General features: G+C 33.4%; 1 long non-coding RNA gene across 12 annotated transcripts; it reads right to left on the bottom strand.

The window, feature by feature from the left end:
* Positions 1 to 2062: 2062 nt before the first annotated feature.
* LOC111908632 (uncharacterized) lies at positions 2063 to 8415 on the bottom strand. 12 transcript variants are annotated; one of them, XR_008225873.1, is made up of 13 exons: positions 8011 to 8415; positions 7827 to 7912; positions 7431 to 7495; positions 4789 to 5472; positions 4417 to 4484; positions 4228 to 4310; positions 3967 to 4163; positions 3723 to 3791; positions 3526 to 3652; positions 3297 to 3410; positions 2861 to 2996; positions 2547 to 2707; positions 2063 to 2448 (listed from the first exon to the last, which is right to left on the bottom strand). It is a non-coding gene; the product is annotated as an uncharacterized LOC111908632 (long non-coding RNA). The 12 variants fall into 12 exon arrangements; XR_008225877.1 differs by having other exon boundaries at positions 3526 to 3536; XR_008225878.1 differs by having other exon boundaries at positions 3297 to 3402; positions 3526 to 3536.
* Positions 8416 to 10854: the final 2439 nt, after the last annotated feature.

Below are 10854 nucleotides of genomic sequence, written 5' to 3'. Positions count from 1 at the left end.
CGACGAGTCTGGTCAAGGTTTGGCCGTTGACTTTTGTTGACTTTTTGGGTTTGGTCAACAATTGGACTGGTGGACCGTTTGAAGGGTAAAATGGTCTTTTAGCCTTCTTAGAGGACATGTGAGAGTCTAGTCAAGCCTGGAGAGCTGTTATTGATTGAGATGATTGTTTATGTGTTTACGCAGAGGCTAGATCAGTGTATACGCGAGTGAGATATTTACCGAGACACCCGAGGTGAGTCTTCTCACTATACCTTACCTTGAGTAGGTAACCAGAGTTATGTGATGAAGTATCTTGTATGCTATTTATGTGATGAGTTGCATTGCATTATTTCTATTTGATTTATGTTGTGTGTATATCAGAGTTAGGACCGGAAGGTCCACAGAGCTCGGACCAGGGGGTCCATAGAGTTAGGGCCGAAGGGCGCATAGAGTTATACCCTTGAGTGATTAATATGTGTTATATATGGTATTTTGGGGAACTCACTAAGCATTTATGCTTACAGTGTTTTGTGTTATGTGTTTCTGGTACTAGTGACGATCACGGGAAGGCGCCGGCATGATTCGTACATACACACGGAGTTTTATATGTTCTTTTGATCTTGGGAAATGTTTTATGAATTGAGATGTGAAACATTGAGATTTTATAATAATTATGAATGGGAATGTGTTTTGAAAATGTGAAAAATTGTTTAAACTTTTACGGTGTTACAAATTGGTATCAGAGCCTTGGTTTGAGGGACTCGGATGCACCTTTAGGCGTGTCTGAACTCAAACTGAGGATTTGAGGAAATTTTTTGATAATAAAATAATTTTCAAAGAGTAACAGAGTTTTGAAACAAACAGAGCAAAGTCATGTGTACGATCAGCCAGCGCCCAAACGGTGATTTCCCAAAATACCCTTACAATAAGTGTTATGAGATATGTTATGCTATGTTGAGTTATGTTATGCATGCTAGAGTAGACTAGGTATTCTTATTAGGACTAGAGTGGCCTGATTTGTGATGCCTTAGTCTAGGAGTCTTGCTGCTAGGGAAGCTTGAGAGTGATTAGAAAGCAGCAAGGAGTCAAATGGCATCACTGAACTCATGCTATCTTACCTCTCATGGTATCTAATCACTCTTCTCAGTGGACTCCTCAAATGCTCATCCAGGTATCTCTCCTAGATTACCTCGCTACTCAAAGCTCTCTCTCTAAAATATTCCTGCTAGGTACTCCTACTCAGCACATTCACAGAGCAAATAACAAATAGCAACATTTCCTAGGCTAAGGCATCACAAATCAGGCAACTCTAGCCCTAGAATCTGAAATACCTAGCTTTTCCTCTAGCATGCAATTCTAATATCTCATAAATATCTCAGAAAGTAAACAATTAAGGTATTTTGGGAAATCACCGTTCGGGCTGTGGCTGATTGTACACACTGCTACTTCTCGTTTTTCTCTTAGAAACTCTTACTCGTTTTCGAAAACTCATTTCTTTTGAAAACTTTTCTCAAATCCTCAGTTTGAGTCCAGACATACCCGAAGGTGCATCCGAATCCCTCAAACCAAGGCTCTAATACCAACTTGTAACACCATACATTTTCAAATAATTTTTTCATTTAAAAATCACATTAATCTCATTAAAATAAATCACAAAATCTACAAAATCTCAATTTATCAAACACATGCACTACTAGAAAAACAGCCTTTTACGATGCTCATTGCGCGTCATAAAAGGCTCAGACGACGCGCAAAATGTGCGTCAAGGAAGGCCCTGTCATAAAGAGAGACGACATGCATTTACGAAGCGCAATTACGACACGCAATGCGTATCAAGGAAGGCCCTGTCATAAAGGAAGATGACACGCATTCGCGTATTGTAACCTTACGACGCGCGTGTTAATGACACACAATGTGTATCAAGAAAGCCCCTGTTAAGAAAGGCCATGTCATAAATGAAGATGACACACATTTTTGTGTATCATAATTTTAAATGTTTAAAAAAATATTATTTATAGATTTACTAATTTTCAAATTAAATAATACATTAAAAATCTCATAATACAAAATAAAATACCATAAATAACAAAGATAATTCATTTCACTAATATGTCAAATACAAATAATTATTCCAATAGTGAGTAAATGTTATAAAAAATGAACTCATTTATATACAATTGCATTATCTAGCTTACTATGTGTCAACAACTCTCTGTGTGTTTACTTTTGCTTGAGTCTCGTTTCCTACAAAGCTTCTAGCCATGCCAAAATATGATATCTTAAATTCATCAAGTCCTTGGCGTGAAGTCTTAGATAGAAGCTTAACTGCAATCTCCAATCCTTCTAGCAGACCCTAAAGATCATTATTAGCCATGTAGCAGGATCAACCTGCAATCTCTTTTCTGCCTTCTTATTACTTGCAGCATCTTCTGCCTGTTTAACCAAGGTTGTGCCTTCAGCAGCAACATGCTGCATTGCGTCAAAAAGATAAAAATAGGTGACAACAAATACAAATAACTGCATTCTACTTTTTAAAAAAAATAGAATCCAACTCCTAAATCACAAACCTGTTTAAACATACTAGAGACATGATCCAATCCATGGGGTATTTTTGGAAAATAGTCCGAACCAAATGTTCACAACCAGTAAGAAATCTAAACACTAGAAGTTTCACAGTGATTGTTGATTCCTATAAACTCAAATGTGAGATGATAGCAATACTTGACCTCTGAAAACAAATAAACAAAGGATCGCTTCATAATTAGCTCAATGAAGTAATTCTTATACATTGTCTCTACCAAAAGATTCATCATGGAAACATTTTTGTTGGAAATAACTAAACAAAAACCTAAATACTAAGCAAAAAAATTATAGTAATCACCATTTAGAGCAGGATGAGGAGTCCGATCAGGCCATATGAGACCATTTAAGCAGAAATTTAAGTCATTTGGTGTATCTCCAAAGTCACCTCCATATGCCCAGTATTTGCTACCATTTGCATTTTCCTTGAGTAACCCCTGAAACCAGATGCAAATATTTAGAACCACCCTTGCACCACATTTATAATTTTATAAAATTCTTGTTTAGCTTTATCCCATTTAAATTTAGCTGAAAGAAACTGCAAACAAAATAATAATAAATAAATTTTTCTCAAAAAACAATTAATGAAAATAAGAAAATAAAAAGGGCCCATGGGGAATAAAAAGGACCATAATCAATGAATTGTCCTACTAAGGTGAAAATATAACTGCAAAATCATAATGAGATCTTTAGCTAGTAAAACATATTTGGAGTATAAGGGACAAGTATAAACTCACTTAGAAGTGCTTGGTACTGCAACTCTATGTCCAAGAACATTAACAAGCACCTCAATACCACTAATTATTTGGATTTGAAGAACCAAAAAGGTAATTTTGGAAATACCTGTAAATCTACCATGACAGTTGGATAAGCATCCTTAAGATCAGATTATAACAAAAATTAAATTATATATATAACAGGGGTATTTTGGTACTTTAGTAGAATAAAAAAGAAACAACCCCTTACCCTGGTGCAGGCTGATCAACGGGGACAATGGCATTATTATCGTCACCGCCATCAAGATCCATAAGATCAAGTAAATGCGGCATAGGGTACCAAATGCCAAAATAATTGCAAGCAACATAAGATCACACTGAAATACTGAATGAATTATCTCTCAAAAGGAAAGTCAAACCATTAAGAAGTGCATCTGCATAATATACCTTAATAGCCTCTTGCATAAAGAGCACTGAAATCAACATGCCAAAAGTTCACCAGCAACCCTTGTGAATCTTGTGATGAGTGTGCAAGCATTGAGTATAACAAGAACACACAACATCACAGCAGTCCAGACACAAACCCGAAAGCCAAGAAGAATATGTATATTAATTATCATATATGCTTGATAGGAAAGAATAAGATTACACATCATAATTATACTTGAGACATTTCTAGAAGGTTCTATACCATCCAGCCCAAGCTAGAACCAGTTGCCTCCCCAATTCAGGTCTTTCTTTAGAAAAACTATAGAGATAATTGTACATTATAACAATAGGTTCAGCAACGCCTAAAATCAAAAGAGGTTGTCCACCGAATATTGCATGGATAATTCCACATATAGCAGTAGAGGTGAGAGTTTCCACTGCACTCAACGTATCATCTGTCTTCAAAACATAAGCCAAATAAGCATAATCATTTATGAATTACACATAGTGTATCTATTTGTACCTGTCTCTTTATTCAGTTGCTCACCGAAGGCAATGACTGGAAGGGTGGAGGCAAAGAAGATGTATGCTGTTGGAGCTAATATTCTAAAAAAAGGTGATTATTAGTATCAGCGAACAAAAGATAAGAGGCATTCATGCAAGTAGTTAACTTTTCAATGTGGATTATAATTTATAGCTAAATGATATATACCTTGCGCCTGAATCTAAAGCCCTGACCCAATCTTGAACACTGAAATCTTCCTCGAAAAACAAATTTCCCTGAAAAACAAATAAGATTTGAAAAGTAATCTTCATATATATATATATATATATATATATATATATATATATATATATATATATATATATATATATATATATATATATATATATATATATGTATAGGTAAAGGTTCAAATGAGAACCAAAAGAGATTAAGAACCTAAGAACTAACTAATTAAGGGAAATTCTTGTCAAAACACGGAATGACATAAGCTATAATTCTCACGAAATAGAAGGTTTACTATGTATCATTTAACATATCTATTCAGATCTGATTTCATGCCTCTAGATCGTGAACTACCAGAGTTATCAACTCAACATATCTATTCAGATCTGGTCGGATTTTCACCGGAAGCCTCCAGATCTGCCATCAACGACAACCGTCACCTCCAGATCTGACCTCTTCCTCCATCGTCGCTCATAACCACAACCTCTTTTTACCACTGATGATGACCGCCACCAGCCTCTATCATACAAGATATGTGTTGACCTGGTCAGATTTGCATAGATCTAATCAGATCTGAAATTTAGAGCGATTTCATAAAGCTTTTTGTTTTCCGGCGAGCTTCCTCACCTCAGATTGTCCAGAAAAATCACCAGTCGCCATTCTCGGATCTAACCAAATATGCACTGATTTCTCAGATCTGGTCATGTCTGATGTATTTAGTGCATGTTCAGATGCTAATATACCCGTTTTTTGTTCCAGAACAACTGTTTTTTCTCTGGTATTTCCATCGTATGAGAAATCTCAGTCTCATCCTTACCAAATCTGTTTTTGACCACATTCCCCTTTTCTACAACTCACATTCTTCTATTTTTCTCTGATATTTAGTCAAACACCACCTGATTTTAATCATATCTGATGTGTTTATCTATTTTCAGGTTAGATAAGGTGTTTGTATGAATGGTATTTCACGATGGCCAATGTCGGTTCCATCATCGTATCAGATCTGGTCTTCGGTGATGATGTTTACATAAGAAAGTTCTGCAAAAAAAAAAAAAAAAAAAAAAAAGAAGCACACAAAGTGCTTGATGAAATGCCTCAATGGAATTAGGTAAGTTGCTACAATGAAGTTTTTTTAGAGTTTAAACAGTGAATATGATAAATTAAGCTATGAATGAGTGTATAAATTGTTAATATAATATCATCTTATATATCTGATTAGATCTGGTGTTTTATGGTGATCATGAATCTGATGTGTGTGGTGCACACAAAGTGTTTGAAATGTCTCAACCAAATTCAGAAAGTTATTAAACTATGAATATGCGTTTTTAATGTATTAATTTGTGAATATGTAAGTTATTAAGTTGTGAATGTGTATTTTTCTGATGCACTAAGTTGTGAATTAGTGTCTGCAATATTGAATTAAGTTGTGATTTAGTGTTTGAAATGTTGAACTAAATTGTGAATTATGATTTTTTTTATCCAGATTTGGTTTTTGAGGGAAGGATGTTGGCATTGTTTATACCGGTGGTTGACGGTGGCGATGATTGATGGTGACATGTGGTAGTTGGTGGTATTGATGGTGGTGGTGGTGGTAGAGTAGGGATATATTTCTATTTCTCACTCATCTTCTTCGTTGATTTCAGATAAGTTATCCTCTTTTATGATTCATGTATATGTTTTTCTTTTGATGTTGGTTTCTGAAATATAAGATAATATATACAAGTATTAAACTGTGAATGGGCTGTTTGGTACACTAAAATATGATATTATACTTGTAAATGATTTATGAATGTATTGTAATAAACTTTGAATTTTATGTATTAAGCTATGAATTTTATTCACAACTTAATATATTAAATTCACAGTTTAATACATATAAATGTCTCTAGATATGAACGTATAAATATAAGTTTTAGTTGAAAATATGGTTGTGAATATATAATTTTTAGGTATTAAATTGTGAATTTATTGTATTCAACTGTAAATTTTATGTATTAAAATTTGAATCGATTGCATTAACCCGTGAATTTTTTATGAATATTCTATTTGCTTCTTTGAGAAGAACGAAGCATTATACACATATATGATTTTCTTTAATTTAAATAAATTATATATATAATTTAAACTATGAATATTATGTAAATTAAACTTTGAAATAAGCACTAGTCTCTAAATCTAAAAGTTTAAATGTAAGTTTTAAGTTAAGAATATAGAACTATGTGTATTAAATTATAAATTTATTATATTAAGTTGTATTTTATATATTAAATGGTAATTAACTGTATTAAATTGTGAATTGACTGCATTTGGTGTGAACTTTTTGTAAATTTTGTGTTAAAGTATGAATTATTGATGTATGAATTTTTGTATTATTTGTCTTGTGACTATATTTATTTTTTATCTGTATACATATGTAAATATGCACTAGTTTTTATAATTGTTTTGTATTAAATTCAAAACGAGTGAATCAATAAGTTTATTAAATTGTGAATGTAATATTTAAGTTGTAAATGTTTGACTTTATATACAGATCTGTATTTGGATAGAAATATGGTCGAGACGCTGACACAGGTGGTTGGTGGCGGTCTGTGATGGTAGTGGTAGTGGTAGAGTTTCGGTTTGGCTTCTCTAAAATTATAAATTAGTGTAAAATGGATTGTATTAAGCTGTGAATTATGTGTATTAAACTGTAAACGGACTATATAAAGTGGTATTTCGTATAATTTTTGTGTTAAAATATAAATGAATGTATGAATAAATATATTAGACTGTAAAAATTATAATTTTGCCCTTTTTTTACCAATAAGAAAAAAAATTAGGATTTTAACATATTTAATATTAGTCATAATACATGTTTACTAAGAAAATGAGGGTTCTTAGGGTTCTCAATCTTTTTTGGTTCTCATTTGAACCAATATATATATATATATATATATATATATATATATATATAATTTACCTCATGTGTTATACATCATTCTTAAAAGATAACTTACAGCAAAAAAACCACCAGCTCCATTCCAAGCATCCACAACTATATGAAATCCTTCCAATGGCTTTTCTGTAATCCACGGCAAGTAAGAAAATAAGCATGAAAGAAAGAAAAAAAAAAGTAATCTTCACATCTACCTATGTTTCCTGAAGCTTTGCGAACTGTTGTTACAAGGTTAGAAGCGTAAATAGCCATGTAGTCAACTTTAGCCACCGAACCATTATATTTATTACTATTATTATAATAGTCCAGAGGCTAAAGCAATACAGCGGTGAAAGTGAACGAAAAAATGTTTTCTTAAACGGTTAAAAAATTACAATGATTTAATCACTATAAAATGATGAAAATTGATATAAATATTAAAGTATAAGTGTTTTCTTGTAATAGAGATGATAATTACCTTTGTGATTATTCCAAATGTCTCTGCAGTTTCACGAATCATGATCCCACTCACTCCAGTGAAACCAGCCATTTTGCATCGTGCAACTGCGAAAAGTGAAAAATTTTAACACAAAAAAAATTATAGTGATGAAATATATAAGAAAATTATATACAAATAGATACAGGGTGCAGTGAGTTTTAACCTAGAATAAGTGCCCCATGTAGATCTGCACCAACAAGGCATTGAGCCATTTGACCTTTCCTGATAATAATTCCAACAAAGGGAATAGGGTTGCTACTACTCCACTCCATTTGATAGGGGTCGACAGTGTTATAGTTATACAGAAAGGAAAAGGGACTTTGTGCATTCCGAGGAATAAAGGGAATGGGGTTGCTACTACTCCACTCCATTTGATCGACCCTTTTCTTGGTTAACAGTATCTACCTTTCACTAGCTAGCTGAGTTTAACCTATTTGTACATGGGATATATATAATTAAAGTGGTGCTCTGATTTGTGAATCATTTTCATGCAAGAAAGCTGTGTATTTATACGACAACTAATGGGACATACAATCCAAATTAAAGGGTGAGACAAATAGACACAGGTACTGGCTGTGTGATGACTAGTGAGAATAGGTTAAAAAGGTAATAGGGTAGAAAAATATGGGATTCGGGGGGTCACAATCTGGTCCCTAATACGGTCCAGCTCTGCATTGATTTCATCAATATTTCTGTTTATCAGAGCAACTTACCATGTTCATATGTTTTTGTAGACAAACAGTGATTTTGATGCCGAACATAAAATCAGAGCAGTGGGCCAGAGAATTCATTTGAATATTATGGGATTATGGGTTGGTATTAATTACCAATAAAGGAGAAACAAAATCATTAAATTGATATGTGACTTCTAAAGGTTTCAGCTTCTGAATGTAGAGCTTCTTTAAGCCATCAATGATTGATGTAACAACAGTTAAAGGAACATGATAATGCATAAATAATATGAGATGAAAACATAATATTTAAAACATGGCTGATAAGTTTACAAGATGTATGTACTATATATGTATATGTATACTCACATATCAGTCAAGTTTGTAAGTTTTCCAAGTCCACCAGGCAGTGGGCCAGAGAATTCATTTGAAGCCAGAATGCTGGGAAATGGAAATACAAAATTTATATGAATATGGATCAAAGTTTATAATTTAAATCTATTATTTTTCTTTCTTAGGGTTTTAAGAAGAAGTGTAAAAGGGTAAAAAGGTGAAAAGAAAAGTTATTACAGTTTCTGCAAATTTTTCATGTTGACAATCTCTTGGGGTATGGATCCTGAAAAGCGATTTCCTTCATGCTCCTAAAAAATGTTGAAGAAACAATCAAAATGATGTTTTTTTTCTATTTATTGTATTGTAACAAAATAAGAAGGGGTGATGTTGTTTACAGATTTACAAGGGTAGTTATTCTGCTGAGAACTCTTGGAAATGGGCCGGATAATTTGTTTCCCATGAGAGAGCTGCATATAATCATGGTTTATTATTATAAGATTAAGATGTTTTATTAAAGTAAAATAATTATTTTTCACATGTAAAAAAATTGGGTGGTTCAGAAATCATACAAGTCAACCAAACGCATAGTAGCCCATTGGGGAGGTAAAGTTCCATTGAGGTAGTTACGACTGAGATCCCTGGATTAATAAATCACAATTATAATTATTTTATTATTATCATTTCATAAACATAAAAGTCTTAACTTTTATTGATTAATAATGTCTCAAATCAGGTCTTGAAATTCCAATGACTTACCATAGACGACCGAGACAAGTTTTGATCGAATCAAGGTTATACCCCATTCGATTGGCCCTCCATTAGCTAGCAACCACCATGTTGTTAAAACATGTCTTGGTTCGCCTTGTCTTATCAATTCTGGAAGAGGACTTATGATTTATTAAAATCCTCACAACATCCATTACCATTGCCTCTCCATTCTAGCTTAATTCCCACCATGTAACCCTGCAAAATCCTTTTTTCTTAAAAATCTTGACTGCTAAAAAACAATAGTTATAAGAGATGTTGAACCTTTGTTAAACTATCGTTTTGTCATAAGTGGAGAAGATTGAGTGCCAGCCACATACGATCATATTGGTGTCTATGGTCATGAGTCATGTATACATCGAATTTTGCTCTTCTAACTACGCAACTAATTAAAGATGTGGATCTGTTTCGTTCATTTGTACCATCAAAATTGAGATTTTTCCCTTTTTTCTAGTTGCACTACACAAAAAATAATAGGTGCATCATGTTCTATTAGATAAAAATTGTTTAGAAAATCAAAATTGTATTTTAAAATCACGAGAAGATAGGGATGAATCAATACGTGAAATCCAACTTCCAACAGGCTGAAACCTTGGACCCAATCCTTGAAAAAGCTGATCAGATTCTTCGATGAGCTGTTTTCACCAGGTAGCTGAAATCGAACCCTGGTTCTTGAACCCACTCCTTGAATCAAAGGTGTCTCTGGCTCAGTTGTTGTTCTTGTTTGAACACCATTATCTTCAGATTTTGTAGATGAACTCATTGGTTCATCAACAGATGCATCATTTGGTTTTACAAAGAAGTAAGGACACTTGTAGTCTGTTCCTCTGTACAATATGATAATGCTTCCAGATCTTTAGACAACTAAACCCCCAGTCTTTCTCTGAGAAAAAAAAGCCCCAATGTTGATCATTATGACAAAAAATAAAGATTTAAAGTCAAGAAAAACTAAAGCATTTGGGTTGATTTTGAATTTTGGACTAGTTGTTTGGAAGGAGGGAGTATTCATTTGTGTTTGTGAACAATAATTTTATACTACAGGAGAATAGACATTGTTTATCTAACGTCAAGAAAAAAGCCCCAAGAAGAAGAAGAATACGACCTGTGAGGTTCAAGAAAACCCCATCCGTTTACCTTCAATCACCGAAGACCACCACAACTTCATTCTTCTACTTCCTTTGATCTATCCAAACCCCAGAGGTACTCCCATTCGTTCTCAACGACCACTGGAGATGGAG

Source organism: Lactuca sativa, chromosome 8 (assembly GCF_002870075.4).
Source record: "Lactuca sativa cultivar Salinas chromosome 8, Lsat_Salinas_v11, whole genome shotgun sequence".
NCBI lineage: Eukaryota > Viridiplantae > Streptophyta > Magnoliopsida > Asterales > Asteraceae > Lactuca > Lactuca sativa.
Note: the sequence above shows the minus strand (reverse complement) of the source record. Positions and strands in the feature narration are given on the sequence as shown.